General features: G+C 51.0%; 1 protein-coding gene across 3 annotated transcripts in view; it reads left to right on the top strand.

Moving 5' to 3' along the window:
* Positions 1-222: 222 nt before the first annotated feature.
* Positions 223-11,135, top strand: part of DTX2 (deltex E3 ubiquitin ligase 2) — a 33,487-nt gene continuing 22,574 nt past the window's right edge. For 2 of the 3 annotated variants that reach the window (XM_082670599.1, XM_082670598.1), the window contains exon 1: positions 223-351. The gene's annotated coding sequence lies outside the window, so the exon portion shown is untranslated. Of the gene's footprint in view, positions 352-1,632; positions 1,707-11,135 lie in introns of those variants that run through there. The other variant, XM_082670600.1, reaches the window with a different exon arrangement.

Below are 11,135 nucleotides of genomic sequence, written 5' to 3'. Positions count from 1 at the left end.
CATTGGCAGGCGGATTCTTAACCACTGCGCCATCAGGGGAGTCCTGTAGTTGTATGTTTAAGTGTCTGTCTCCCCAGCTAGACAAGAAGCTCTCTTGGGATACATACCCCCTAAACAGGTGAACGTCGAGTTCGGCCCCGCCCCCCCCCGCTGTTCCACTGGAACTACGTTTCCCAGAAGGCCCAGCGTCCTGGGCATGCGCACTGGGACGCAAGGAAGCGACGCTGTTTCACTCTGGCTGCCTCTTCGTTAGGCTGGGAGGCAGAGCCTGAGCCGTGCCCAGGCCCAGCGGGGGTTGCAGCCTGAGCTCGGCGGTGTCGTACGCCTGCCCCCGCGCCCTCCTCAGCCTCGGTGAGAGGGGCGGACAGGCCACCTGCTCGTCGCCAGGGCTGGGGTCCCGGGGACGCGGGGGAGACCGAGCCGATCTGGGACCGGAAGGGGGCGGGCGTGGGCGTGAGGGAAGGTTGGGCCGGGCCGGAGAAGAGCCCCGGGGTGACGGGGGAGGGGGGGGATTGTGGGGACCGGCCTTCGGGTAGATGTCCCGGAGGAGGGAGTTGGGGGAATTGGGAGACGCTGGGAGCTTAGCACGGGACCTGGTGGGAGGGTGAACGCCGGGGTGGAAGCCGAAGGGCTAGCAGGGGGAGGGGCGCAGACACAGAGTTTGGTCCGTCTGTGGGAGTGTACCCTTTCTCACCGGACTTGGAGGAGGCGGTGGTGATAATGCCACCGGCTGCCCTAGTTAGCGTTTGGGTTCTGCTGGGGTCTGCCTCCCGGTGGACGGCTCACTGGAGCCAGGGGCTGTACTTTAGGGGAGTTTGCCTCCTTAGTCTAACTCCTAACTCGCCTCATGGAGGGTCTGACTTCCAGGAAGTGCCTATTTCCTGGGACCCTGGGTCACTTTCTTGGGGAGGGCATAAGGTATATGCTGTGGAAAGGATTTAGGACGCTTTTTTTTTCCCCCTGAAACTACCCTTTCTCAGCCAGCTGCTGTCCCCCACACTGGTTCCTCTTCTTTAAGTGCCAAAAGCAGTGGAAATAGTTTGTGCAGAGACGCTTGGACCCTTAAGAAACTCAAAATATTTCTGCATGCTATCCTAGCTCCTGTAGAGTTGTAGAAGGTGGTCTTTCGGGTAACCAAAATCAGGCTTTACTTAAACCATCAGTATGACTCTAACTAGGCTTCTTGTTCATTTGCCATGTGACCTTGGCCAAATTTTTTCCGTCTCTGGTGTGTTGATTCCCTGGATACCTACACTGCAGATCGGCTTTCGAAGTCCTTTCAGGCCTTTCTGTGGAAGGGCTTAGTGTGTGTGTGTTTGTTTTGTGGGGTTGTTGTTGTTGTTGTTTTTAGCCATCCCCTTGGTTATTGAGTGGGCGGAGGGAGACTACTGTACCTTCTGCTCTGCCCAGGCTGTTGGAAAATGAATCTGGTGGTTTCCAGTCCCCAGCCACAGCACACAGACTGGACATCTGTGAATTCGTTTTCACTAACTCCTGTTTCTCAATTTAAAACCTGATCATCTTCTTCCTTGTTGGCAAAGGTGCCTTGGAATTTGTGTTGCTGAGTCAGCAAGCCTTTCAGATTTGCCCGGTTTTTGTTGTTTGAATTTTATATCAAGATGGGAACTCAAACAAGTCATTCCTCCTAAGGATCTGGTATCTCCACCAAGAAGGCACGGTTTGTGCCAGCTCTCCAGAGAGAAAAGGTGAGAGCCCTGGGGACTTTACATTGCTGCCTTCCCAATCTGGTTTTCAGTAGAGAAAGTGGGCACTGGGGAGGGTGGAACTTGAGGTCCCCAGGATGAAAGTGAGCCCTGGGAGTTGATTGTTGATTGCCAGCTGTCTCAGATAAATTCACGTGGCTTCCTGCCAGCAGCTTCTCCTGTTTAACCAGTCTTAGAAGATGCTTTCCGCCTTCAGACGCGCTTTATGGGATGAAGGACACGAGTCACGGTTTCTGCATTTGAACTGGAAATTTTAGTTTCTTTTGTTACTTGAACCTTTACTGGGTGCCTCCTTTTTGTCCAGCCCCATGCCCAGTGCTGGGGTTACAGTGACCAGGAGCAAAAGTTCTGTCTTCCAGGAGCTTATTGTTTGGTGGAAAAGATAAACAAACCATAGACAGTGACAAGGTGTTGTCAGTGTGATACATGTTGAGGAGTGGATAATCACAGGGCGGAGCCCAGCCCACCCTTGCCCAGGAGGGCAGGTCCAGAAGCCTCCAGAAGATGATAGCTAAGGTTGTGAAGAAGGAGTAGGTCCCAGGAAGTAGGGGAGCCTGGCAGAGGAGTCAGTATACGCAAAGTCGTGAAGAAACCTGGCATATCTGGGTCACTGTAAGCAGCTCAGTGTGGCTGAAGCGACAGCGTGTGGATGCGGGGCCGAGAAGCCTGGAAAGGTAGGCAGGGGGCTGAGCGGGGGCTTTTAGGGGTCATGCCAAGGCTCAGGGGAACAGAAGGATTTTAGTAGAATTCCAGGAAGGGCATTTTTTTTTTTTTTTTTTTTGCCGTGCCGCGTGGCTTGTGGGATCTTAGTTCCCCGAACAGGGATCGAACCTGAGCCCCCTGCGTTGGAAGCTCAGAGTCTTAACCACTGGACCACCAGGGAAGTCCTAGGATGGGCATTTCATGAGCCGTGGCTAGAAATGAGCCAGATGAGCTCCCTGGCTAGAAAGCGTGGAATGGATTCGATTGTTCTCTTCGTGACTGTTTCCGTACACCGCTGCCAGCTTCTGGTAGGGGGAGGTAGACAGGGGAGTTTGCCCTCTGGCTGCTCCGGGTCTTGTGAAAGAGAGAGAACTGTAGAGGACAGACAGAATGCCGTGGAAGTTGGTAAGAGGGGATTTTTCTTTCAAGTGGGCACATCCCAGCATCCTGGAGGTGTTTAAATGGGGCCTTGAAAGTGTGGGTCAGCTGAGGATGGGTGGCCAAGTGGGTGGGATTCCGGGTAAAGTCGAGGCACGGAGTTGGGGAAACTGGCGGTATGTGGGGTAGCAGCTCATCACTTACACTTTTTAGGAGGGGTCGGGGAGGGGAAGGTATAGATGGAAGAGGATACTGAAGAGAGATGCTCTGGCAGCTACTGTTGATAGGAAGGGACCAGACTGTGATGGGCGTTCAGCATCAGCCGGAACGTGAACATTATTTCTAGAGCTCTAGGGGAGGTGCGGAAGAGAGTGGGTCAGAACTGCATCGGGAAGCTCAACCTCGCACCTGTCTCTAGGGTGGATGAGGAGAGACAGGAGTTGGAGAAGCCAGTTGGCAGAGAGTGCTTGTCAAGGTGAGAGGCAGAAAGGTCCCAACCAGATGCTAGCAGTGGGGTCTGAGGAGGCGAGGAGAGGGCAAGCCAGGGCAGCCGCTGGGCTGGGGGAGAAAGCGGAGGAGGGCCAGTGCAGAGCCAGGGAATCCAGGAGGAGAGGGGCGTCAGCAAGGAAGGTGGGTTTGGCTTCAGACCTGTTGAAGGTACCGAAGAGGCCGTCAGGAATGGGGCCACGGGCGAGGGAGGAGCATCCCTCATTCATTGCACACACGCTTAGGAAGTTGTGTGCCCGGGCTTGTGCTTGGCACTTGGAGTACAGAGAATTAAACAGTCCCTTCTGTGTGTTTGTTTTAATTTTCACCGCAGGTAAACGGAGAACTAGATTAATAAACACTGATCACCGTTCACGCCCAGCTTGCTTTCACTTGTTTCCGAAGTTATTTTTAATGTGTTGTAAGTTCCTGCATTTCAGCCATCCACAACAAAAGCCAGGATCTTGAAACAAAATACACATCCAATCATTTGATCTTTCCTCTCATTCCCATCCTGAGATAACCATTATCCCTCACTTTCATTTTTATGTAGTTTTACGGTACCTGTGTATTCCTAAGGCACTTAAAAAAATATCGCTACAGTTTGTCCATAGTATTGCATGTCATCTGGTTCATTTGTCTTGAATATTGAATAATATTCCATGGTGTGGGCAAATCACAGTTTATGCGTCTGATCTTCCGTTGATGGGTACCTGCTCGTTTCCAGTTTTGCTGTCACGCGTGGACTGCTCTGAACATTTCCGTACACGTTTCCTGTTGCACATATGCAAGAGGTTTTCTTGGGTATGAGCTGAGGGGTGGTATTTTGCTGGGTCATAGGGTGAATAAATGTCCAACTTTCGTAGTTGTTACTAGACTTCTTCTGAAGTGATTGTACGAGTTTTCACTCCACCAGCAGCAGAACGTAGGCCTTCCACTTGCTCCACACTCTTGCCAACACTTGGTATAGGCTGACTTTTTTTTATTTCTGCCAATGGAATGGGTATAAAATGGGATCTTTGGGATCTTGATTTCTGTGTCCCTGAGTCCTGATGTCGAACATCTCTTCATAAGTTTATTGGCATGTGTGTTTCCTATAAATTATATGTTCACTTTTTTGCAATTTTTCTGTGGGGTTCCTGGCGCTTTAAAAAGAAAATTGACTGTAAGAGTTCTTTATATATCCTTGATTTTAATCCTTCGTGCTTATTGTGAATATCTTTTTCCAGCTTTTAACTTTCTGCTTTCTTTGAGGCATGTTTTGTTGAACAACCATTCTTAATTTTAACACAGTGAAATGTATCTCTTCATGTATAGTCAGCGTTCTGTGCCTTGTTTGAAAAATCTTTTCCTGACCATAATCCTTGCCTTTTAGGAGTCTGTGTCCTAGTGGAGGGGACAAGTAGATAATTGCACTCAGATGTCACATGGACATTGGTGGTTAGAAGAGGCCACTTCTCCGTGCAGGGCAGGAGTGGATGTAGGAAAGATTTCACTGGACAGAGAGTCTCAGGCTGGGAATTAAGAATTGAGTAAGTGGACAGGTGGGATGGGTACTCATGGTGGGGGGTGAGGGGCATGAAACAGCCTGGCCGGTTCTGGGCTCTCACTGGAGTTGCCGATGGCTGGAGCAGAGGGCTTAAGGGACTCAGGCAGGACATCTGAAGAAAGATCTGGATGCTCTGCGTGCATGGGATTATTGAAGCCATGGGAGCAGATGAGAGGGTCACAGGGGAGGGAGGAGAGAAGAGAGGTAGGCCAGGGCCCAGTTGCCTGATGCAAGGAAAGGGAAGCAGGTTGGGCTTCCCTGGGGGTGGCCCTTACCACATGTTGCCTGCTGTGCTGTTGGATGCTGTATTTCACCCTCAGGTGTTGGGCAAAGACTGACATGTCTACAGAGGGCAGGCATGTCATAGGGGAGGCTGGCCAGAGGCATAAGCACTCTCCCACTTTTCAATAGAGAAACGGGTTCAAAGAAGTATTTCTCAACTATAGTTCAGTGGGACCGCAGTGAGGTCAGCAAACCGTGGCTCATGGGCCAAATCCAGCCCACAGCCTCTTTTTTTTTTTTTTTTTTGTGGTACACGAGGCCTCTCACTGCTGTGGCCTCTCCTGTTACGGAGCACGGGCTCCGGACGCACAGGCCCAGCGGCCATGGCTCACAGGCCCACATGTGAGATGTTCCCGGACCGGGGCACGAACCTGCATCCCCTGCATCGGCAGGCAGACTCTCAACCACTGCGCCACCAGGGAAGCCCCACAGCCTTTTTTTGTTAGTAAAGTTTTATTGGGACACAACCACGCCGGTTAGTTTATGTGTGGCCTTTGGCTGTTTTCACACTACAGTGGTGGAGTTGTGTAGTTGCAACAGACACCCAGTGTCCTACAAAGCCTAAAATATGTACCTTCCGGGCCTTTATAGGAAAAGTTTGCCGGCTCTGCCCTGGAGAGTTGTGGTAACTGTGGTAACCTTGAGAGTAGTACGAGCCACCACAGTGGTGCAGCTCATCGTTGCTGGCTGCATAACGAATCTGGGTCAGGCCTGCAAATGTTGCCAGGTTTTCTGGTTTTCAAGAGAAGCTGGAAGTCTGGATTTTTTTTTTTTTTAATGGTGGATATTCCAGTTTTTAAACATTGGCTCAATTTGTAAAAACTAAAAACCGTGTAGTAGGTCAAGCAGACACATCTGGCAGGCTGATTTGTCCACATCAGTGTATCCCTCTGCAAACTGATTTGGGTTTGCTTATACCTGTGGCTTCTCAGGCAAGTTGTTTATCTTTTGCCTCACTTTTCTCATCTATGAAATGGAGATGATACCCTTTGCTCAGGAATGTGAGGACTAAATGAGAACACTTACAAGATACTTAGCACGGTGCCTGGTACCTAGTAAGCTCTTGGTTGGTGGCCACTGGTGTGATTATGGCCACTGTGCCTGCCACTGCTTCCGCTGCTCCCCCATTCTGGCCCCAGGATAGGCTCTGACGACCTGTGGGTGGTCAGGTTGCTCCTGGCAAAGAAGGAGCAGCAGGCTCTTGGTGCTGGTGGAGGAGGTTGCCCACTGGGGAACTGTTGGTCACTGGGGCCTGCCTCCTGGCCACTGTGTGGCTTTCTGAGCCCCATTTGGAACGTTCTGCTCTGACCTGCCCCTGGAGGGCCCTAGTCAGGCACCAGCCAGGAGAGGAGTTATTTCCCTTCTAGCAGCCCCATGTGCAAGGGACAAATCATGTGTAGTTCCTTCCATCTCTCAGGAGCCTAGTCAGGCCTGGGTGGCACCAGCGTAAGCCATCTCTTTTCTAGACAAAAGCCTTACCTTGCAGCGCTCCCCTGTTGTAATAGTTTGGGCACCTGGATGGTGTGTTTTTTGCACTTCCTTGGAACTCAGGGGTGGGACATGGTGTCTCTTGGCAAGGAGGTGCCGTGGTACTTTGACAGGCCTGTTAGTGAAACTCCACTGGGACGGGAGCAGCCGTCTGAAGTAATGATGGTAAGTAACAGTGGTGGGGTTTGTGTCATATTTACGATCTTTTGAAAGTGGTGGGCATTGTAGCGGTTTGTTTCTGAAAACAAAAGTAATAGTTTCCCACTTTAGAAAATGTGAAAAGTTCAGATATGTAAGGAAGTTGAACCAAAGGTCTCTAATAGTTTCTGCACTCCAAGGCAGTCCTTAGCATTTTGGTACCGTTTCTACTGCGTTTTCTCTCTGCTTCTCTTTTACCAAGTTAAAATAGTGCTGTGGGGAGTATCTTTATGTTGAAGTTTTTCTCTCATCTCCTTTGATAGATTTTTTAATGATCATGTCAAAGCAAGTGAACATTTTTAAACCTCTTGATATGTGTTACCAAACTGTTTTCTGGAAAGGGTTTATCCGTCCCAGAAGTGTGACATCTCAGGGTACTCTTGCCAGCACTGAGTACTGAAATTATTTTTACTGCTTTGACAGGCAAAAAAATAATAGGCCATTGTTTTAAATTTGTATTAAAAACAACATGTCTAGCAAAGTAGAACATTTCTTTGGTGTGTTTGTGTGCAGTATTCGACTTTCCCATCTCCGTGGGAAGGCTTTCTGACAGTGCCTGGGTGGCCAGCTGCCCTGTAACAAGTCTTTGAAGGTCATGCTCTGCTTACCGGTCATGCGCACCGTGTCAGCTGGTGGGGTGTGGAGTTGCAGGCCCATGCTTCTTGGAAAGCACCTGAAAGTGACGCAGCATGGAACTAGGGTTTGAAGTCCACCCGGTCTCACTGGTCTCCAATCCGTGCCCCTCAGAACGCCTCTGTCCCGCACAACAGCTTCCTGGACCTCTCAGGAAGTAGGAATGGAGGGCAGCCCTTGTGTCCATAAGAGCACCCCACTCTTCTGCGTTTTACATATCGATGGGCAGCGTACGGTCACATTTGGAAAAGGGTTCTGCTGCTTATGAGAGGCTGAAAAACCCATCCAACCGCCTGAGCAGTGGAGCCCAGGAAAGGGGAGGTGACTGTCCCAAGGTCACCGAGCATGGAGCCAAGGGTGAACTGCCCAACTCAGGCCTGGGCCAGGCCACTCTGTATTTCGGTGGGCTTTGCGGGGAGGAAACGGGTCCTCACATGTTGGCAAATTGACAGTCGCCCAGTCTGGGCACCAGTTTAAAAGCCACGCTCGGGGCCTTCTTCCCGGAGGCCGCAACTGTAAGGGATCCATTTGTGTGGTTCCCCTACCCGGAGGCCCACAGTCAGGCAGGATGAGTTTCACTCAGATTCCTGCGTCAGCTCAGGTCTTGTTCTAAAGCTTTTGTAAATCCCCTGGGAATAGAAAGACTCTTGGACACATGCAACTTTTTTCCTTTGTGTAAAACCCCTCTCTGGTAGGACAGTAGCGTCCCTCTGTGCCTCAGAGCCGTGGGGCTGTGCACAGGCGTTTGTGGCTAAATCTGACAAGAGAATGCAAGAGAAGGCAGGATGGTTTTTCTCGTGGTCAAAGTTGTTGATACATTTTTTTTTTTAATTTTTATTTATTTATTTATTTTGGCTGTGTCGGGTCTTCATTGCTGCGCGCGGGCTTTCTCTAGTTGTGGTGAGCGGGGGCTACTCTACGTTGTGGTGCGTGGGCTTCTCATTGTGGTAGCTTCTCATTGCGGAGCACGGGCTCTAGGCGCGAGGGCTTCAGTAGTTGTGGCACGCGGGCTCAGTAGTTGTGGCACGCGGGCTCTAGAGCGCAGGCTCAGTAGTCATGGCGCACAGGCTTAGTTGCTCTGTGGCATGTGGGATCTTCCTGGGCCAGGGCTCGAACCTGTGTCCCCTGCATTGGCAGGCGGATTCTTAACCACTGCACCACCAGGGAACCCCTTGATACAGTTTTTTAAAAATAACTTCTGTTCGATCATAATAAGTAATATGATCATTGTAGAACATTTGCCAGTACAGAAAGAGGTAAAGAATAAATATCCCATAACTCCATCACTCCTAGTAAAATGTCAGAGTTGTTCCTTCCCACCTTTTACAAATTAGCTTATATTAGAACCTGGTGTCACAGACTGGCCATCTGACCTTGAATAAATTCTTAATTGCTTTTGGCTTTGGTTCTCATGTCTGTAAAATGGGGATAATCTTTACCTTCAAGGGCAGTTGAGGGTTGAGAGAGCTGGATGGCAAGAGCACCGGACAGAGTGCATGCCACATAGTAGGTGCTCAGTAAATGGCACATCCACCCCCTTGAGAGCATATAGTGTATATGGTTACATATCCGGTATTTTTAACTTGTCAACAGCATTATCCTAGGTCTGAAAGCCTTTTAAAAACATTTTTCAAGGCTCGTATTCCATCATTGGGGTGTACCATAATTTATTTAAGAATTCCCTTATTCCATTATCATAAAGTGTTTAGGTTGCCCCCAGACTAAGGCTGTTTTCCCATGGCCAATTAGAATAATAACAATTTTCATAATTAAGAGCACCCTAAATAGCCCCATCATTAGGAGCCGAAACAAATTAGGTTTTTGAACTGCAGCTTGGGGTGGCTGAGGCTGTAACAGAGAATGGGTGCATTGACACGGCCACTGTGTGTGCATGGTTGCTGCGTTCCAGGGGAACTTCAGTGGGTGTTCTGGGCATCGCGCCAAGTGTGCCCCAGGCGCCTGGAGCAGAAGGTGCTCCTCTCTTTCGGCGTGTGTGTTTTAGACCCTCTGGGATATTAGGCATTTGACGAGCTGCAGCCCCAGCTTTGGGTCAGCCCCAGCTCTGCCCTCAGGGAGTTCCTGTTCTGGGGGGTGTTGAGAGGGGGGACAGATACTGAAACCAATAAATGCAGTATGTTTGGATCAATGGAGAATGCAGTGAGGACGCACAGGAGGATGGGGTCAGCACTTTCTGTTAAAGGTGTGGCTCAGAGTGGGGTGCCGTGGCTGAGTCTGGAAGGATGGGCATGTTTGCTGGGGGCTTAGGCGCAGAAAGGATGGAAGTCTGGACGTGGGCACCAGCAGGATCAATGTCTGGGAGGTGGGAAATGGCTCCGAATGTTCTGGCACTTGCTAGAATTTGATGCATGTGGACAGAAGGTGGAGGCCTTGGTATTAGTGGGGACAGTGGCCGGTCGTGGAGGGGCCGTGTGCTGTGTTTTTCTCATCTCTGGGTCTCTAGTACCCTGACAGAGCCTGGACCGTCGTGTGCCTGTGGTCTGTAGGCCAAACACGTTCATGAAGAGCTTAGCTGAAGTTCTCGAGTGTAGTTCTCAGGCTGTTTGGCAGAGTTATCTGAGTTGGTTCATCTGGGGGTGTGTGGACATGCTAGAACATACCACGTGCGCTGGTACATGGGAGGCCCCTGCTGCCCGAGAGATGAGTGACGCCTGCCAGGAGGTGCCGGGGGGAAAGTCTGGGCTCAGGAGTAATTGGCCCTGAAACCAGTCCTGTGATTTGTACCTGGATGTGGGTCCAGAGACCTCTAGTTGCAGGCGCTGAGCTAATAAGCTTGCCAGCCATCTCGAGGGCATCCTGGGTCTAATCCTCCATGGCGGGATGTGTGCTACTGTTGGAGCGGTTGGCAGCTCAGGGGTGGCCCTGGCCCCCCTATGTGTGCTCAGAGTTATTGCAGGCCTGACTCATCGCCCATGTTCTCAGGCCGGGTAGCTCAGTGCCGCCCTGGGCCGCCACTCCTCACCTAGACTTGAGGGGTGGGAGGTGCTGGGTTGGAGGGGAGCAGGGAAAGGGAGGGAGGCCAAGATTGGCTGATACCGGCTGTGTGCCTGGAGCTGTTCTGGGTGCTTTATACACACCTATCCATCTGAATCCCCAAGAAAAGCACTTAGAATAGAGGTTGATATGTCCACTTCCAAGCGAAATCGGGCTTGGAGGGCTTAGGTACCTTCACCAGGTGACACAGTGAGTAGAGTGCAGTGAATATGCGGCGTGTGGACACCACAGCCTGTGCCTCTTCCCTGTCCCGTGCTGCTCCAGCTCTGCCTTCCTTGTGGGGCAGGTGGTATCGGCCTTCTCACTGAAACCCTGCTGGAGTACAATCTCAGGGACAGCAGCGAAAGCCCAGGCAGGGTCCCAGCCTCATTAGTGGCCATGAAAGTGAGTCACCAAAACCACCGGGGCCTCGGTTTTCTCATCTGCAAAACAGGGACAAAATTCAATGTCTGTACTTAAGGGGATTGTGTGGGAATCGGAGCAGATGATGTGACTGGGAACCCTGTTGGCACCAGGGCCCTTTGTGGACGTTACAGCTGAGGGTGCTCACAGCTTGAGATGCAGGCTCCTCTCCCCCTTCCTCCCCTCCCCCCACCACTTTCCCTTTTCTCCCTCCCCCCTCTCTAAGTAAGTGGGGTGCAGAGAGGCTGAGAGGCTAGAGAGGGCTTAAGCATCCCTAGGAT

The sequence above is a fragment of the Grampus griseus genome (assembly GCF_964374135.1).
Source record: "Grampus griseus genome assembly, chromosome: 14".
Lineage (NCBI taxonomy): Eukaryota > Metazoa > Chordata > Mammalia > Artiodactyla > Delphinidae > Grampus > Grampus griseus.
The sequence above is the reverse complement of the archived record's forward strand: the minus strand, read 5'-3'. Positions and strand labels throughout refer to the sequence as shown.